This window comes from Schistocerca americana, chromosome 4, assembly GCF_021461395.2.
Source record: "Schistocerca americana isolate TAMUIC-IGC-003095 chromosome 4, iqSchAmer2.1, whole genome shotgun sequence".
Classification (NCBI taxonomy): Eukaryota; Metazoa; Arthropoda; class Insecta; order Orthoptera; family Acrididae; genus Schistocerca; species Schistocerca americana.
Genome location: NC_060122.1, coordinates 522,558,123 through 522,570,415, shown reverse-complemented (window position 1 = coordinate 522,570,415; position 12,293 = coordinate 522,558,123).

Genomic DNA, 12,293 nt, shown 5'->3' with positions numbered 1-12,293 from the left:
CTTTTCATGCCTTCCCGAAGGATCTGTTGCAAATACGCTTCTCGGGTTTGCCGGCGAATCGTACTGTGCAGCCTACACCTGCTGCCTTGTTGCAGTTACAGCAGCAGCTACCACCACCTGATGACGTCGACCAGTTGCATCGATGAAATATTGTGCGAGTTACACAATGCGATCCAGTGGCCAAGCCGAGAAGCGTATTTACAAAACTTACATGATTACTCTATGACCTCTCGATCAGAAAAGACAATGTAAAGTATTTATCACGACTGTTTAAGATGATATGATTGCAAAGAACAAGATACAATGGACATTCATAGATAATGTTGTCACAGATTAAACACATCTCAATTACCAAAGTCGTTAATGGCCGCACAAATTATTATCGCTGCAGCTGAAGGTTACACTAAATGGTCAGATACATAAACTGCTATCGACAGTTTCGATATGCTCGTGGGCAAAAAAGGAATAACTTGGTGACGGTTCAAGTGGCTCTAAACACTACGGGACTTAACATCTGAGGTAATCAGTCCCCTAGACTTAGAACTACTTAAGCCTAACTAACCTGAGGACATCGCACACATCCATACCCGAGGCAGGATTCGAACCTGCGACCGTAACGGTCGCGCGGTTCCAGACTGTAGCGCCTAGAACCGCTCGGCCACAGCGGCCGGCAATAACTTGGTGAGAGTTGACAACTGTGTACCTTACTGGAACCCAAACTCACATCTCAGTTATTTGCGGACAATGTGCCATGAATACCACTCCCCAAGAACACCTTCCGGACCACCTCTGAGATTCAACTTGCTGTTAGTTCATCTGTACGCCTACCGAACTCCACAGTGGGTGTCCCACGATGCTACAGATTCGCCTTCAGGGTGTGCTTGATACAAATACCAATCCTGCCATCTAGACTTACATTTTTCGTGATGTCATTAAATCGATTAAGCGGATGCTGGGATCGCTCCTTTAGAGAGACGTGGTCTGCTTACCTCTCCATCCTTGCCCTATCCACACTAGAGCTCCGTCTGTAATGACCTCGTCGCAGACGAAAGGTTGAACCTGAATTTTTCTTAGCTCCTATGACGCTGCGGGACAAGCAAGTGCCAAAGAATGGATATGTTACAGAATTTAGTTTAACCACAGCTACAGGAATGTTATGAGATTTATATTTTTATTCTCTAATTCAGTACCTGCCACGATAAATACCTGAAAAAAATATGTGTATTGGATAGTGGAAGGCACAGGAGAGTACGAATGATCAGTAGAGAAGAAAAGACCAAGTCTAGGATATTCAAAGCAAATTAAAGGGGATATTGGGTATAATAACTACGAAAAGATGAAAGAAGGTACAGCGTAGTTAAGGATGGAGTACAGCACCTTGTCCCGGAGCGTCATAGGAGCTAAGGAAAATTCAGGTTCAACTTTTCGTCTGCGACGAGGTCATTAAAGACGGAGTGCTAGTGTGGATAGGGCAAGGATGGAGAGGTAAGCAGGCCACGTCTCTCTAAAGGAGGGATTCCAGCACTCGAGTGGAGTACGGTCAGTTTCACAAGGAAGTGTACGCCATAATTTTAAATGTAACGTTCGCAGCGACATCTATGGTAGTGGTCTCGAATCTGTAATCAATGCGCTTTTGCACAGTGTATAGCCTAAACAATGTGAGAGTTGAGTATTTTGTTTCGTCGGCTGCATTTTAAAATGATTGCACAATGTCTGAATCGTCGTTAGGTAGAGTCCCTTGTAAATCATTTTTTTGGGCCAGATCTTTTTCAAAAGCCTAGTGTACGAAGTGTGAGAGATTGCTTCAACGGACTGTCAAACAACCGCTAAAAGTGCATGTTTGGAGATGTTTCTCTGTATGCGGTTTTGACTATCTGCGCTTACTTACAGCCAATTTAAGCACCGGAAAAATGGACAGTATTTATCAGAAATGCCTTCAGAGATCCGTTAAGAAGGTATTTGGATCGAAGGAGGCAAATTCAGAGCTTGAAGAGGATAATGATCCGAAACATCGCAGCCGTCTCTGGAAACAGTTGAGTGTCCATGATAGACTGGCGTGAAATGTCTCCGGACGCAAATCCGATCGCAAATTTTTCGTCGTATATTAAGATGTAGCTTAAAGGAAAGCCAATGCATACTTTGAAGCAGCTGTAATACAAAATCAGGAAGATAAGGAGCTCGTTACCGAGGGAATATACAGAAAATCTCGTGAAAAGCATGCCAAAAAGATGCCAATCGATAATGGCAGAGCCCGCATCTCGTGGTCGTGCGGTAACGTTCTCGCTTCCCACGCCCGGGTTTCCGGGTTCGATTCCCGGCGGGGTCAGGGATTTTCTCTGCCTCGTGATGGCTGGGTGTTGTGTGCTGTCCTTAGGTTAGTTAGGTTTAAGTGGTTCTAAGTTCTAGGGGACTAATGACCATAGATGTTAAGTCCCATAGTGCTCAGAGCCATTTTTTTGATAATGGCAGCGGTTGGATCAACTATTAGGTAACTGTGCGATTAGTAGTAAATAACATGTATTTTCATGTAAACATGTATTTATAATAGTGTCTTTTATTCCATTCCGATAACGGCGAACACTTTCTTGTAGAACTGACTGTACATAAAAAGGACACATGAGTCGAACCTTGCGTAAGCGGGAAATATATTTTCAATACACAATTAAACGTTGTACTGTCATCAATACTGCTGGAACATATACTTTTCTGATTAAATACAATATTTACCAAACTTGAGATTGCTTATTGTGAATGCATGCCCATCCTGTTTGCTGTTTATAGACATCTGTGGACGGTGGTGATCATCTGGGTAACAGAGAACAAAAATAAGGCCCCAGTGACACGTTAAATGTCCTACAGGTACGTGAAAGAAACTTTGGGCACATGGATTTGAGTATCACTCGCTAGCTCAACGTGTGGTAGCAACAAAATATCTTCTATTTTCCGCCCTGAGGACCATGCAAGTCTTTACTACCTCTTCCAGCTGGCTTCGATTTTCGGTTCGGAAGTGAGTTTCAGCATGTCACATACAGACATACACGAAGGCAAATTTTCTATTTTGAAGAACTGTAGAGGGTTCATTGATGTTAAACGCTATTGAGAGAAACAAATTAAAATTTGAGATTTGAAAAGAAGATGAGTATAAGATAGAGGTACTATTAATAGGATATAAACTAGGGTTTATTAGTCTTTTTATTAAAAATAGACCTAACACAGGCCAGTGGATTGAAGTATGTGGCCTTTGATATTCACCTCGTGCAGTAAGTATCGTTTCGGTGGCTTCATTGACGCTACGTACCTCTTCTCGTAATCTCCTCTAACGGTTCCAGCCCGATGTACTTTTGCTTGTCTTACAAATTGCTCGGTTATACCTTATACCGTAATGAAATCGGAGCATGTGCACGCACATAAGTTTCTAGCCGTTACGAAATTCTTATCAGATACGGACGTACTTTCATTACATTATTTTAGAGTTTTTTACGTTAAGAGCCAGCTAGATACTCGTTTAAAAAATTGAATTTGCCTTCGGGTAAAGAATAAAATTTTCTCCTTCGAGCAGCCGCTGGTTAGTGGAGGTTCTGATACGAGCCGGGCTGTTCCGTTCGGAATTAGGTAGCGGAGAGCGGCCGCGCTTAGCGGGAAAGCGGAAGGGGCTGTGGGCGCCGAGGGAAAAAAAAGTCTAAAAAAAAAGAAAAAGGCTTGGCGAGGCGAGGTGGGAGTTGGCTAGCAGATCGCCCGCTCGCTAAAATCCGACTAATTTGCTGCTCTCCGCCGAGGCGGACCTGGCTGTGGTGGCGAGCGTTTCAGCAATGAGCTCTGCTGATGGGGAAGGGGAGCGAGGGAAGAGGCTCCGGCACAGTTGTTTCCCAAGCTCCCTCTGCCTTCTACTTGGAGTTCTGTAAAAGTGAAAGTGAGTCAAGTGGTAGAAATTAGTCAAGGCAGGGGACGAAAAAGACATTGTCTGTAAACGGAGTGTTATACCTACAGTTTAAGTTTATGTTTATCATTCTATAACTCGTTCTGGGTTTCTATCATATATATAGAAAACACGGAAAACTCATTACAAGATGGAGATTTGTGGTCGCACCCCTCTGTCGGTGTCCATCTGATGCTAATTAACAGTTCATGGCATAGACTATGCCTATATGGCAAGCTAAATTCAACTTAATACATAAAAATGACTAGTTCTTCGTCAGAGTTTTCGTGTTCTATACGTCTCCATACCATTCGCCCGATTACGATAAAACTTTGGTCAGTTGTCGTTTTCGCGATCACGTATTTCTGAACTAGTGCAAGCACACCCCTAGAGGAGTGGTACCCCTACAGTAGCTGGGGGTGGGAGAAAATAACTACCGATATTAGTTGTTGGTGTTGTGGTCTTCAGACCTGAGACTGGTTTGATGCACCTCTCCATGCTACACTATCCTGTGCAAGCTTCTTCATCTCCAAGTACCTAATGCAACCTACATCCTTCTGAATCTGCTTAGTGTATTCATCACTTGGTCTCCCTCTACGATTTTTACCCTCCACGCCGCCCTCCAATACTAAATTGGTGATCCCTTGATGCCTCAGAACATGTCCTACCAACCGATCCCTTCTTCTAGTCAAGTTGTGCCACAAACTCCTCCTCTCCCCAATTCTATTCAATACCTCCTCATTAGTTATGTGATCTACCCATCTAATCTTCAGCATTCTTCTGTAGCAACACATTTCGAAAGCTTCTGTTCTCTTCTTGTACACACTATTTATCGCCCATCTTTCACTTCCATACATGGCTACGCTCCGTGCAAATACTTTCAGAAACGACTTCCTGACATTTAAATCTATACGCGGTGTTAACAAATTTTTCTTATTCAAAAACGCTTTCCTTGCAATTGCCAGTCTACATTTTATTTCCTCTCTACTTCGACCATCATCAGCAATTTTGCTCCCCAAATAGCAAAACTCCTTTACTACTTTAAGTGTCTCATTTTCTAATCTAATTCCCTCAGCATCACCCGACTTAATTCGCCTACATGCCAATATCCTGGTTTCGCTTTTGTTGATGTTCATCTTATACCCTCCTTTCAAGACACTGTCCATTCCGTTCAATTGCGCTTCCTAGTCCTTTGCTGTCTCTGACAGAATTACAATGTCATCGGCGAACCTCAAAGTTTTTATTTCTTCTCCCTGGATTTTAATACCTACTCGGAACTTCTCTTTTGTTTCCTTTACTGCTTGCTCAATATACAGATTGAATAACAGCGGGGAGAGGCTGCAACCCTGTCTCACCCCCTTCCCAACCGCTGGTTCCCTTTCATGTCCCTCGACTGCCATCTGGTTTCTGTACAAATTGTAAATAGTCTTTCGTTCCCTGTATTTTACCCCTGCCACCTTCAGAATTTGAAAGAGAGTATTCCAGTCAACATTGTCAAAAGCTTTCTCTAAGTCTACAAATGATAGGTTTGCCTTTACTTATTCTTTATTCTAAGATACGTCGTAGGGTCAGTATTGCCTCACGTGTTCCAACATTTCTACGAAATCCAAACTAATTTCCCACGAGGTCAGCTTCTACCAGTTTTTCCATTCGTCTGTAAAGAATTCGCGTTAGTATTTTGCAGCTGTGACTTATTAAACTTATAGTTCGGTAATTTTCACATTGTCAACCCTTGCTTTCTTTGGAATTTGAATTATTATATTCTTCTTGAAGTCTGAGGGTATTTCGCTTATCTGATACATCTTGCTCACCAGGTGGTAGAGTTTTGTCAGGACTGGCTCTCCCAAGGCTATCAGTATTTCTAATGGAATTTTGTCTATTCCCAGTGCCTTTTTCGACTTAGGTCCTTCAGTGCTCTGTCAAACTCTTCAAGCACTATCATATATCCCATTTCAACTTCGTCTACGTCCTCTTTCATTTCCATAATATTGTACTTAATTATATCGCTCTTGTATAGACTCTCTATATACTCCTTCCACGTTTCTGCTTTCCCCTCTTTGCTTACAACTGGGTTTCCATCTGAGCTCTTGATATTCGTGCAAGTGGTTCTCTTTTCTCCAAAGGTCTCTTTAATTTTCCTGTAGGCAAAACTATCTTACCCCTAGTGACATAAGCCTCTACATCCTTACATTTGTCCTCTAGCCATCCTTGCTTTGCAATTTTGCAGTTCCTGTCGATCTCATTTTTGAGATGTTTGTATTCCTTTTTGCCTGCTTCATTTACTGTATTTTTATATTTTATCCTTTCATCAATTAAATTCAATATTTCTTCTGTTACCCAAGGATTTCTACTAGCCCTCGTCTTTTTACCTACTTGATATTGGTATCGAAAATAAAATTTTCTTGAACGCTTCATTATACAGCTTAGGATATATTACTTATCAAAAAAATGAATGTATTAGATGAAGAATAAAGCGGAACAAAGAAAAGGGTAACGCTTTAATTCCCCTAAACTTGCTGAAAAATATAAATTTCTTTACGTTTCATATTAGGTTCATGTAAGCTGGATATATAAAATACTGTTAAGAGAATTAAATCTAAAATTATTTCATGTAATAGTACACGTAATATTAGTCGGACGTCTTACAATAATTACTATTTGTTTAACGATTGGCTAGCTGCATAAGAGTGTGACGGCGACTATTCTCTTAAACAGCGTATTAAATAGGAGAGCACGAGGTGCCTTATTTTCAGGGTAAATGTGGTTTCTGCATGTACGGCTGCTGATGACCTAGAAAACATTTGTAAGTGGCTGAAAAGAGTAAAGAAAATGAGCTGCGTATTTAACATACGCGGGTGGCTGCGTCCTGGTGTACCTGAAATAATTTAAAATTCTGCCCATACGTGCTCACATTGCTTGCACATTAATGGAGCCAGTTTTTTGCTAATATGTGGGCGCCGCGCCCCGCCGTGTGTGAATTTAGAGAATGTTGCAGCGATGGCGGCCAGCAATTAACGTACATCAGCTACACTGAAAATGACAATAACTCCGAGGAAAGGCCTTTACACATATATGAACACTGAATAAAATCAGTTATTATATGTGAACGAACAATAATTATATTCTGAGATAACAAACAGAAAGTATCACATCATAGACCTTTCCATCCACGTAATAAAATGTTAGCGCACAAGTTTGCCTCTTATTCTTCCAAGGACTCGACAAAAATTAGTTTTAATTGTATCACAATCTTTACACAATTTGTGTTAACAATAAACGTAGTTTTTTTTTTTTTTTTTTTTTTTTTTTTTTTTTTTTTTTTTTTTTTTTTTTTTTTGCAGACTTGACTATTATCTTACTTTATTGGATTTCGTGCTTTTGTCACTTCGCAAGAAAACATTTATTTAGCCTTTTATACGTTTCCGGGCGACAATACACCACATCTCACCAGCGAAAGAGATCCAAAGCTGTTTATACAAGTTCTGGTAACGTTATACTGTTGCATGATAGCTCCCACCCGCACAATGCCGATCGGACGAAGGTTATGCTTCAGGAATTTGGTTGGTAAACATTGCGCTGGTACAGTTTGGGTCGTACACCATATGATTTTCATATCCTTGGCGATATGGAGAAAGACATGCGTGGACGTCGGATTCACTCGGTTAAGGAAGTGAAAAGGGGATCCGGTTGTGGATCCGTCAGCGGCCGATCGAGTTCTACGAAATACGACTTGATCGTCTTGTCTCCCAGTGACTACTTTTGAATCGTACCATTCCACGGTCCCGTCGTGGTGGGTGTTCGGTTCTCATTTGACTGCCCCTTATAAGTCGTGCCCCATTTAATAGCCGTAAGCACCCTAGTTTACAATTTTAGATGGTACCTTTGCATATTTAATCGACGCCATTCAGGATTCAGTTCATTAAGCTGGAGTGTCGCCCACGAAATGTGCACAAACAAAAATGCCCTCCAGCAACAAGAATAAAAAGTGAACAATAAGAATAGCAGACGAAGGAAGAAGTGCACGGATTAAAAAGGTGGAAAAGAAGGGATGCACTTTTACAGCCAACCTTTCAACATTTATATTGAAAAAATAATGACTGATGAAAGTCATATATTGGTTTCAAGTTCAGGTTAAAAGTGTGTTGTTGTGGCCTTTAGTCCGAATACTAGTTAGATGCAGCTCTCCAGGGTAGTCCATCCCGACTCCCCATTTCTGCATAACTACTGCAAATTACATCCAATTGAAACTGCTTTCTGTATTCAAGCCTTGGTCTCCCTTTACATTATTCGCCTCAGACGGTAGCACTCATTCCTTGATGCCTTGGGATGATTTATGTCAATAGATCGCTTATGTAATCAAGTAATGCGATAAATTTCTTCCTTCCCCATCCCTACAGTTTGATTCATTATTTAATAATTAGTTATTCGATGTATCCATCTTAAGCATTCTACTGTAGCACATTTCAAAAGCTCCTCTAGCGTGAACTGTTTATTGTTCAAGTTTTCTGTGCAGGGCTACGCTGCAGACAAATGTTTTCAGAAAAGACTTCCTGATATTTACATTCATATTCGATGTCAAGGGATTTTTCTTCTTCAGAAGTGCTTCTGTTGCTATTGTCAGGCTGCACTGTATATATGTAATAGGAGTTGGTTAAGAAGAACAGGAAACGTTTTTTTTTTTTTTTTTGTACATAATGGAGCTTCAGACGGACAGAGTTCAAAGCATTTTACGGAAATCAACTACGCTGTCAATTCTAAAGTATTGACCAGTGTCTGGGATCAGCACCAAGAGAGAAGATAGACACATGAACTCCTAAGGTTACACGGTTCTGCACTTAAAACAGGCTACAATGTTAGATAGCTTCAGTTTCCGACCTATTAGTCATGTGTAATGCAACGCTGCCAGTATTAAATGTAAGAAACATATTTCTAGCGTATAACATCCATCCTTCTTGTATGTTTCTCTACGATAAACTATGGTGACAAACAATAAAATGAAAAAAAGCGCTTCCTTAAACTTCGATTCTGTGTGATACATGCACAATGTAGCTTTCCAGGGGTGTATAGAGTCCACTGTTCACAACCGATCACAGTTCAGAAATTATATTATGCTCGCATTACTCCCATAAAATGATCATCAGTAATGGAGAATACCTCTTACAAAGAAACAGATAAACTCAAAGCAGCAGCGCTTGACATGTAAAATTACTCGTCATGCCGCCACTAACTCTGTAAATAGGACACCTGTCAAGCAGATGTATAGGGCTCGAAGGTGGACCAACCTCGCATTACGTCCGAAGATGTGTTCTGTGTTCAAAGTTAGGTCCACCAGCAGGAAGGCCGGATCATGGGGGCCATCCGCGACACCTGCATAGACACAGACATACGGAAAACAGAGCAAACGCGCTGCAATATGTGGGTGAAGGTGACTGGATGCGTCCGAATACAGTGCTATACTATGCTGCCCGACCAGAAAAATAGTGATTTGCGTTAGGTTTTTGCAGCTGTGCTGTATTTACAAGCAATTTTAGAACACAGAACGAGAAGTGATTTCATGATCACATGGGTAGAAGTGACATAAAATCGATAGAATTACGAAAAATGACGGAAAATACATATAAACTGAGGAAAAATACACCAAAATGCGGGGATATTGGAGAAGTGCTTCCATGTCTTCTGGTTGGCACAAAATCATTCCTTTACATGGAAATGAGTATGCGACAGCAAGAGGAAAACGAGAAAACGTCGACATGGAAGCACTGGGAACCACGGAAACTCATTTTTTTCGTCGTGGCAGGATTATACTGTATATCTGTTGAAGTAATAGCTATAGAAACGAGTTGACTGCTGTCTTTGATGCTTTCCTGGAAGAACAGAGAACCATAAGTTTCTAAACTTAGTTGCATCTGCGTTAAAGGATGACAGAGAGTGGATGGAGTGATCGGTTGAGATGGAGCTCTAATGAGGTACGATTTAATGGTGTAATGGTGGACTGATGATGTATTCTTGAGAGAGAGAGAGAGAGAGAGAGAGAGAGGGAGATGTTTTGTCAGGATACATCAGTTGTGTGACCATTCCTCTAAACGAACGAAGATTTGTGCGATCCACTCCATTCTCCTGTCGCATCATGGATGTAAAATAGAGACTTCAGTTTCATAACTAAGTTAGTGACAGGTGTTTGTGAGGCACTACAATCCACATGTGTTATTCTGGGATATTTTAGTAAACAGTTTCTGAAAGCATTGCAAAAGATTTCTATAGCGAATCCAGAAGGAGACTTGGCTGTTATTTACATATACACTCCTGGAAATTGAAATAAGAACACCGTGAATTCATTGTCCCAGGAAGGGGAAACTTTATTGACACATTCATGGGGTCAGATACATCACATGATCACACTGACAGAACCACAGGCACATAGACACAGGCAACAGAGCATGATGTCGGCACTAGTACAGTGTATATCCACCTTTCGCAGCAATGCAGGCTGCTATTCTCCCATGGAGACGATCGTAGAGATGCTGGATGTAGTCCTGTGGAACGGCTTGCCATGCCATTTCCACCTGGCGCCTCAGTTGGACCAGCGTTCGTGCTGGACGTGCAGACCGCGTGAGACGACGCTTCATCCAGTCCCAAACATGCTCAATGGGGGACAGATCCGGAGATCTTGCTGGCCAGGGTAGTTGACTTACACCTTCTAGAGCACGTTGGGTGGCACGGGATACATGCGGACGTGTATTGTCCTGTTGGAACAGCAAGTTCCCTTGCCGGTCTAGGAATGGTAGAACGATGGGTTCGATGACGGTTTGGATGTACCGTGCACTATTCAGTGTCACCTCGACGATCACCAGTGGTCTACGGCCAGTGTAGGAGATCGCTCCCCACACCATGATGCCGGGTGTTGGCCCTGTGTTTGTCGGTCGTATGCAGTCCTGATTGTGGCGCTCACCTGCACGGCGCCAAACACGCATACGACCATCATTGGTACCAAGGCAGAAGCGACTCTCATCGCTGAAGACGACACGTCACCATTCGTCCCTCCATTCACGCCTGTCGCGACACCACTGGAGGCGGGCTGCACGATGTTGGGGCGTGAGCGGAAGACGGCCTAACGGTGTGCGGGACCGTAGCCCAGCTTCATGGAGACGGTTGCGAATGGTCCTCGCCGATACCCCAGGAGCAACAGTGTCCCTAATTTGCTGGGAAGTGGCGGTGCGGTCGCCTACGGCACTGCGTAGGATCCTACGGTCTTGGCGTGCATCCGTGCGTCGCTGCGGTCCGGTCCCAGGTCGACGGGCACGTGCACCTTCCGCCGACCACTGGCGACAACATCGATGTACTGTGGAGACCTCACGCCCCACGTGTTGAGCAATTCGGCGGTACGTCCACCCGGCCTCCCGCATGCCCACTATACGCCCTCGCTCAAAGTCCGTCAACTGCACATACGGATCACGTCCACGCTGTCGCGGCATGCTACCAGTGTTAAAGACTGCGATGGAGCTCCGTATGCCACGGCAAACTGGCTGACACTGACGGCGGCGGTGCACAAATGCTGCGCAGCTAGCGCCATTCGACGGCCAACACCGCGGTTCCTGGTGTGTCCGCTGTGGCGTGCGTGTGATCATTGCTTGTACAGCCCTCTCGCAGTGTCCGGAGCAAGTATGGTGGGTCTGATACACCGGTGTCAATGTGTTCTTTTTCCCATTTCCAGGAGTGTACATGAGACTTCAGTATGACACTGACAAATTTTTAGCTGCACCTGTAAGGGTAGGTCGCTACATGCAATGGATGTTTGTGGACTGCATTATTTTGGCTGTTTAAGCGTGTGAGTGTGTTTGCAGAGCATTATACATGCATTATTTAGCCAATATTACACGTAGTGAACGTGTCTGTACATCAGTGTACTGCACTGTTTTGTGAACATGTCCGTAAGCTGTGCAATGCATTATTTAGACTGTTTACAATTAGTGAGCGTGTTTGCAGAGCGTTTTACATGCATTATTTTGACAATTTAGCCGTTGTCTGAATGTCTGTATATCAGTGTGCTGCATTATTTCGGTAATTTACGGATAGTTTGCGGGCCTGTACGCTATTTATTGTGACCCCAAGCACGCCACTGCGGATGTTTTGTATCAGTGCAATAAATAAACTATGTGAAATCGATAGTACAAGAAGTACGCAGACTGAGTCCTTTTCCTCGCCATTTTTCCCCAGACCGCCATCTTGGATTGCATAATGGGAGGGATGACAGTGCCCTCTGGTGGTGGTGCTGTGTACTAGGTCAGTTGGACTCCAGACCTCATGGTGAATACACTGAATAGAGCTACTGCCGATAACAACTCAAATTGTTTAAATAAGCACCACATGCAAAATAAAG